Here is a 7,088-nt window from a genome sequence, read left to right as displayed (position 1 = left end):
AATTTATTTATTGTTACAAGCATAAAGCCATAATCAGTCTAGGCCTACTGTATGTAACGAGTTTACCCCAGGACCTAGCCGATATGTGTGTTATTGTTTGTAGTATTAATAACTTCAGCTAATTATACTTCATTAACTTAATTAAGTATAGATTCAATGTTTATAACAGGCTTCCCCATTTTATTCTGTAGTTTGAGTAAAAGCGTGAGTCTATTTAACTTTTAACTATCACCCTATTATTACATAAGTATTGGAAACATTGTTGAATGAAGCCACTGACAGAACTGAGGATACATGTATGATCAGCGACACTCTATTGGACATCCACACTGAGGAGAAAGCTGTGTGTACACCAGTAAGTATACAGACTGTACGCCATCTGTATATTACAGGTGTAGTACCAGTAGACCTGCACTTGACGTGTTAAAAATACAATCACCACATGCATGTACATAATTCATATATTTGTATAATTTGATATCATCGCTCTCTCAATCAATTCAACCACATATTTTATTATGAATGTACGGAGACATGTATAAACATACAATACAATTTCAAGCTGGTTTGAAAGATTTATTAGTAAAGTTGTGTTTTGTACATTTCAGACATGTCAGAATGAAATTGCTGTGCAGACGGATCCCCGAGGATTCACCACAAGTCCATGACCACGCGTCAGTTCAGCTGGACTACAAGTTCTAATAATAATTATTGATTATAAAACATATTTTTTGCAGAGTATGTTATTGAACTCTTGACCGAGACGCAATGCTTTGTGCCAAGACAATGTTGATGAGGAACCTTTCGAAGTCCCAGATCCACTCAGCAGTCGTTGGGAAGAACCAAACAAGAGGGATGCTGTTGTGCTGTATAGAAGCAGATTCAATCACTGTTTTTTTATTGACTCTAATAAAGTGCTGGATACTTGAACGACGTGTAGCACAGATCTTTTGAATGGCACATGATGGCATTCTGTGGTTCTTACCAAGTATTCCCCAGCAAAATTTCACTAGCTGGCGGTATGCCACATAACGATACATTCTGTAAAATACAAGATAATACATGTCAATGGTAATCACTTCAACCTTATTTGCTTATTTATCTATTTATTCTTTAACTTTGCCAGAGTGACCATTCGACTCACATATTCACATGTACATCTAATTGTACAAAAGAAGAGTGGTGAGGACATGTACACAATATGCAATATCCAGAAAAAAGGCCAATATTAACGTCATCTTAATTTCATACTATTTATATGCCTGTGTTTCACGACAGGCTGGTAAGCAGCTCATACGCCTGTTATGGTCGTACGGAGGTCGCATCTACCTAGTAGCAACTTTTTACCCATTTCACGTAATTCTCGTGAAGTTACGACATAGTAACTTCCATGAAAATCTGGTAAGTGTTACAGCTACTATAGGCAGCCGTAAGACGGTCAGTAGGCAGACTATACTTTATAAAACAGCGTTGTCCTACCGGTCTGTTTGTTAGCTAAGAGCAAATGCTTTATATACAGCCTCGTAATTTATAATGTTTGACATCAGACACAACGATAGAACCTTAACGGCAGAAACTTCAAGAAATAATCAAGTTATCAAGCTTTACAGACGTTGATGTGTCTAAGTTGAGAAATAATTGAATATTTAGCTAACGAACAATTTGCGGACAACTAGTCGGATTCCATAACAATTCAAGCTATCGATTCGATAGCTTGAATGGGAAAAGTGGGGGGAAGGGATGTGGACGGTGAACAGCTGATGTCAGTCGGTAAGTCGGAAAATGAAGAGCGTATATCATCTATCTTTTTTACGAAGTAGTTGACAAAGTGGGATGGTAGGAGGGAAGAAGGAAGTGGGGGACTGGGAGGATCGAGGAGGGTGGACAGTTTTTTAGGGTTGGAGAAAGAGGATTGAATTTTTTGTTGGATGAAAGTGCTTTTTGCTTCAGAAATAGAGGAAGAGAAAGAGGAGAGAAGAGTTTGAAAGGCCAGTAGGTCGTCAGGGTGTTTTGATTTCAGCCATTTTCTTTCAGCTTACCGTAGGATGGTTCTGTTAGTACGCACAGAGTCACCCAACCAGGGAGCTGGAGGGTACTGGCGAACCTGCTGCAAGGTGAGAGGACAGAGAGAGAGTCCAGAGAGGAGGACAGAGAGGAGGACAGACTAGAGAGGAGAGTTGGCAAGCTTGAGTGAGGAGGAGTCAAGAGAAGGAAGGGCAGAGAGGACAGATGAAGCAAGAGAAGAGGGAGAGAGGGAGCGAAGGTAATGGCGGAGAGGTACAGTTTTAGGGGAGATAGGTTTTTTAGATTGGGAGAGGTGGAGAGAGTAGGATATGAAAAAGTGAACAGAGATGTGAAGAGGGGTTACAGAGAGGTTCAAGGTAGAGCAGTTTCTGGTGAATATGAGGTTGAGGTGGTTGCCAGCTTTGTAAGTATGAGGGGACGGACACAGGGAGAGACCAAAAGAAGATAGGAGAGAGCAAAAGAAGTTAGGAGAGTAGGTAGTAGGTCTGAGATAGTAAGTCTGTTGACTTCTCTGACTGGATGTTGAAGTCACTGAGAAGTACGAGCGGACGGCCATTTTCAGGAATGTTGGACAGGAGAACGTCCAATTCTCCCAAAAACTCCCGCAAAGGATCTGGAGGACGGTAGAGAACAAAAATGTTTAATGTAAAGGGCTTTGTCATAGTGGGGTGGATATGTCACAAATTTAAGAAAAGATGTTCACCTCTGGCAGAAAGCATGACAATTTGTAATTAAGTGATTTAATGTATGCTGAATCGAAATAGATCTGGAAGGATTTGATACGAGCAATGTAACCTGCTAAAAAATAAGTTTTGGGTGAGGGGGTGTTTTAGCCATTTTTGACGATTTTGTGCCAGCCGCAATTTGGGGGTATGGTTGATTCCTGGCCTGTCACCTCACTATGGCTTCTTTGTTCATTTTCTCTTGTATACCAATGGCATGGCTATATAATTACATTTCAGATGTATTGTAGAATACTATGCAATATATATTCAACTTTAGAGGGACTTTATTGCCGTAACTAATTTCGGTTCACATTGTATGTTGTTGACACCTGTGATCATGTTGATTAATTCAATGTATTTTCTCGTCTTCCAGGTGCAGACCACTTTCCATTCAACAATCCTATAGTCATTACAAGATGTCCAAAAAAGTTAAGCTGGCTTGTGCTTCCACGGCAGACACACAAATTGGTCACTATGGTTCTTTGTCAACAGTCATCAACGGCCCATCTGACAGACCCATGCAATGTCATAAAGCTGACCATCCTTTCGGCAGTATCTTCAAGCTATCAGACTTGGTGAAGCTCTACACTCAACGTCTGAAACAACTTGGTGCTGACGTATCACACAGAGTAAATCCAACCAGACTGAAAGAAAGAAATATGTCCCAAATGCCCCACGTAGAAGCCAACAAAAGCAACTACGAAGTAGTACTCACATTCAAGAAAGACATAGGCGATGCTTTATTACTAGCCACCAAACATGACCCAGATAGTGATGCAATAGTGCTAATGCGAGCAGCACAGATAGTACGTACTCAAATCTTTCAGATGAACTACACTTTCACTCAACGACGCTCAACGACACTCAACGACGACCCGTATGAAACACTACCTCAGTCACTAGTGGCATTGGTGCAAATGATACTTGGTGGTACCAACATCCATAATCAGCATGATAATTGGGTGATATCAAAGGGGCTGTCTCATCGTTGACCCAACTGCTCGTCTTCAATTCCATCAAACGAAGCAGAAAAGGAACGACAGGAATGCGTCACTATTCTGATCGCGAAACAGAATAGTTCTCTACTTGGGGCTTTTGCTTCACACTAAAACAAAAAAGCAATACCTTGTGGATGAACTCTCTATATCGTACGACCGTATCATGCAGCTCTCGACGGATCTTGGGAATGACGCCATACTGTCGTTTGGAAAAGAGGGCATCGTGTGTCCAACATTGTCGACATTCGTCGTGGTTTGTTCACAACCGGGAACCTTGATAACATTGACCTTGATCCCTCTTCAACATCAGCCAGGACGTCATTCCATGGCACAGCAATGTCACTGACGCAGCATTGTTCAAGTCAAATGGTGGAATTCTTCGTACCCATGAACACGTGACTTATGATGCACCAAGAGCCAAAACAATCAAACCACTACCTGAGAGATACACAGTGGTAAACCCTGGCTGCGTGTCATCATTTTGCGGGATTGTCAAGAAGACCGCATGAGAGGTTTGGAGGGCATCAGATGTCTTCAAGTCTCTTTTCAGCAGACTTTCCCGTTCACCAAGCCAACTAAGTGGGGATGATATAAAGGTACTGGAGAGGTTTGTAGTACTCTTATACAAATGCACGTCGTCATTGCAAAAAGTAAATGATGAACAAAAATGGCCACAGTAATGTACACCATATATATTAACAGCTAGATCTATAGCGTTAGCCAACACCGAGCTCGTTGCAAAACTTAACAATCTCACCACCGATGAACTTGACCGGAGTCCACCAGTACTAAGGTCCAAAATCAGTGACACACAGTTCCCTCTAACATCCCGTCACAGCCTCTGGAGAGAGAGTAACCCACAGCTACGACCAATGCGGTCGCGAGGCTACAGCGACGAACTTTAAGTAATAGCATATATATTTCCTGATTAGCTCAAGCTAATGCTCTGAGAGTACTCGCCTGCGTCTTAGCGAGAAATAATTAAGGGACTGATCTTGTCGATCACACAATCACATTTTTCCCCTTTATATTAATATTGTCTTCTCTATAATACTATGAAATGTTAACAAGGGGGTGGTGATGGCCTAGTGGTCTAGTGGTACGGCTTCCAAATACAACACCGGATGGTTGTGGGTTCAACACTATTGTGCCCCTGAGCAAGGCACTCAACCCCAAGTTGCTCCAGGGAGACTGTCCCTGTAGTTAGTTCACTGTAAGTCGCTCTGGATAAGAGTGTCTGCTAAATTACCTGTAATAAAATGTAACAATATTTCAGTTTCTTTTCTTTTTCTTTTTAATTCGATTTACTTCAAGAATATCGAGTTTATTTCGATGACACACTACTGTTTTCCTCACTGTATTAAGTTAAATTGTCATTCTTCCAAGAGACTGTTAGACACCAATTTCTGTATGAGAAACATATACAACTGGATAATTATAAAGGACACATAGTTTGATTCGATTTCCTTTAAGAATTTGTCTCCAATTACATGAAACACTACTGTGTTCCTCAGTGTACTTAAACTCAAGTTAAACTGTAATTTCTTCCCAGATGCTGTTAGACAGAAGTATCTTCCAACTTTACGAGTCTTCACCCTATTCAATCTTCATGAACATTATGTACAGCAAAAATGTAACAAACACTTTTGCACCTGGCAGAGGTAGAGTGCAACAATAATGAATGGACCTCACTGCAATGCAAGAATATTGGTTCTGCTGTGGAAATATTAGACGGGGCCTTTTAGACATATATTTTACGTGTATTTCTTAATTATATTTATATATTAACGCGTAAATTATTCTTGTATTTAACTCAATATTATTAAATTAACTTAAATGGTATATCTAACAGCTACAGACCTTTTTTATGGACTAAAATAGCACACAAACCTAGCAACATAAGACAAAACACTGCTAAATTAAATGTTAAAAAGGTAAACAACCCCAAGATTCCACAGCATGTGCTAATTTACATCAGATTAATTAAGTGATGCAAAAGTCATTACTCTATCTTCCCTGAAATGTTCAGATTTTTTTATACATACATACATACATACATACATACATACTGCACCCTGTAATAACCTAATAACAAAATAGATGAATAGATAAAGTGTTATATAACCATAACTTATTTAAACTAGAGCAGTGTCTGTGTGCTTGTGTCGCTGCTTCTTGGGTTTGGAAGTGAGTGTATGCACTCGTTTAAGGTATCAATACTACACTGTACGTATCATGAGTGCAAAAGCTCCCATGGATATTTACATTTTATGACTTCAATAAAGTCAAAGACCCATCAAATGTGTATGGCTGTATGGTGTAAGGTTTGGAAGAAAGTTGAAGTTTAGACTGGACGACACCATGTAACTATATTCAGAGGGCCACACTATGGGCCGGACATTTTCCTGAGCTCTGGGGGGGGGGGTGTAAATTATCCCAGTCGCCCTCTCTCTGGCCTTATCACCACCTTATCTTTAGCTAATTTGTGTTTATTGTGAAGCATTTTTGATACACACTCCAGATATAAAACATTTTTCCTCAAAAGAAAGGATAAGAAAGATCTCTGGTCCTAACCATGGGGCTCCTGGTTAATGTTTAAAATGGAGGAGCAAACTTGGAAAGACAAATAATGGCGGCGGTGTCTGGGGTCGTCCCACAGAAAAAAACAAAACACATTTCCTGTATTTCTACACCAACTAACCTGTTGGATTAAGTGAATAAACAGCCTCATTCTGTTCGAACAAATCTGCTGTATACCATTTTTAAGAACTTATCTGAGATAGTGTACTATCCTCAGTCATAATTCTGTGATGTTTGAATCATTTGAAGAGGTAAAACTCTTAAACTTAGTAGTAGTATGCAGTAGTATACAGAACAACTTTATTGTTAGCCTGTTGCTGGAGTTTTACCTCTTCAGACTTTTTCATAGACTTTTAGAACAGATATAATAATATGCCAATCTACAGCTGCACTTTGTCCGTCTCTAAATTCATCTAGGTACCTACACTAATCAATGATAAAACTATGATTTAAAAAAAAAAAACTCTTAAAATAAGATGCAGTGTAATAAATGGGACTTAACGCTTACATGGCCAAGTTAAACTGGGAAGAACGTCAGGTGCCACAATGTGACACTGAACCACAATGGAAAGTGGAAGCATTATTACCCATTATGCTACATATGTTTGAGTCAAGTGTAAATACCAACCACTGTCCCAAAGACAGCACTACCTGGGCATCAGAGTACAGGGTTGCTGTATCATCAGCTCATGTTTCCCCCATGTGCTGCTCTTGCGTCGTACAAACTGCTTTATTCGAAGGATACTGAACCCTTTACATT

The sequence above is a fragment of the Cottoperca gobio genome, chromosome 3 (assembly GCF_900634415.1).
Source record: "Cottoperca gobio chromosome 3, fCotGob3.1, whole genome shotgun sequence".
In the NCBI taxonomy this organism is placed as follows: Eukaryota; Metazoa; Chordata; class Actinopteri; order Perciformes; family Bovichtidae; genus Cottoperca; species Cottoperca gobio.
This window is presented reverse-complemented; position numbering follows the sequence as displayed.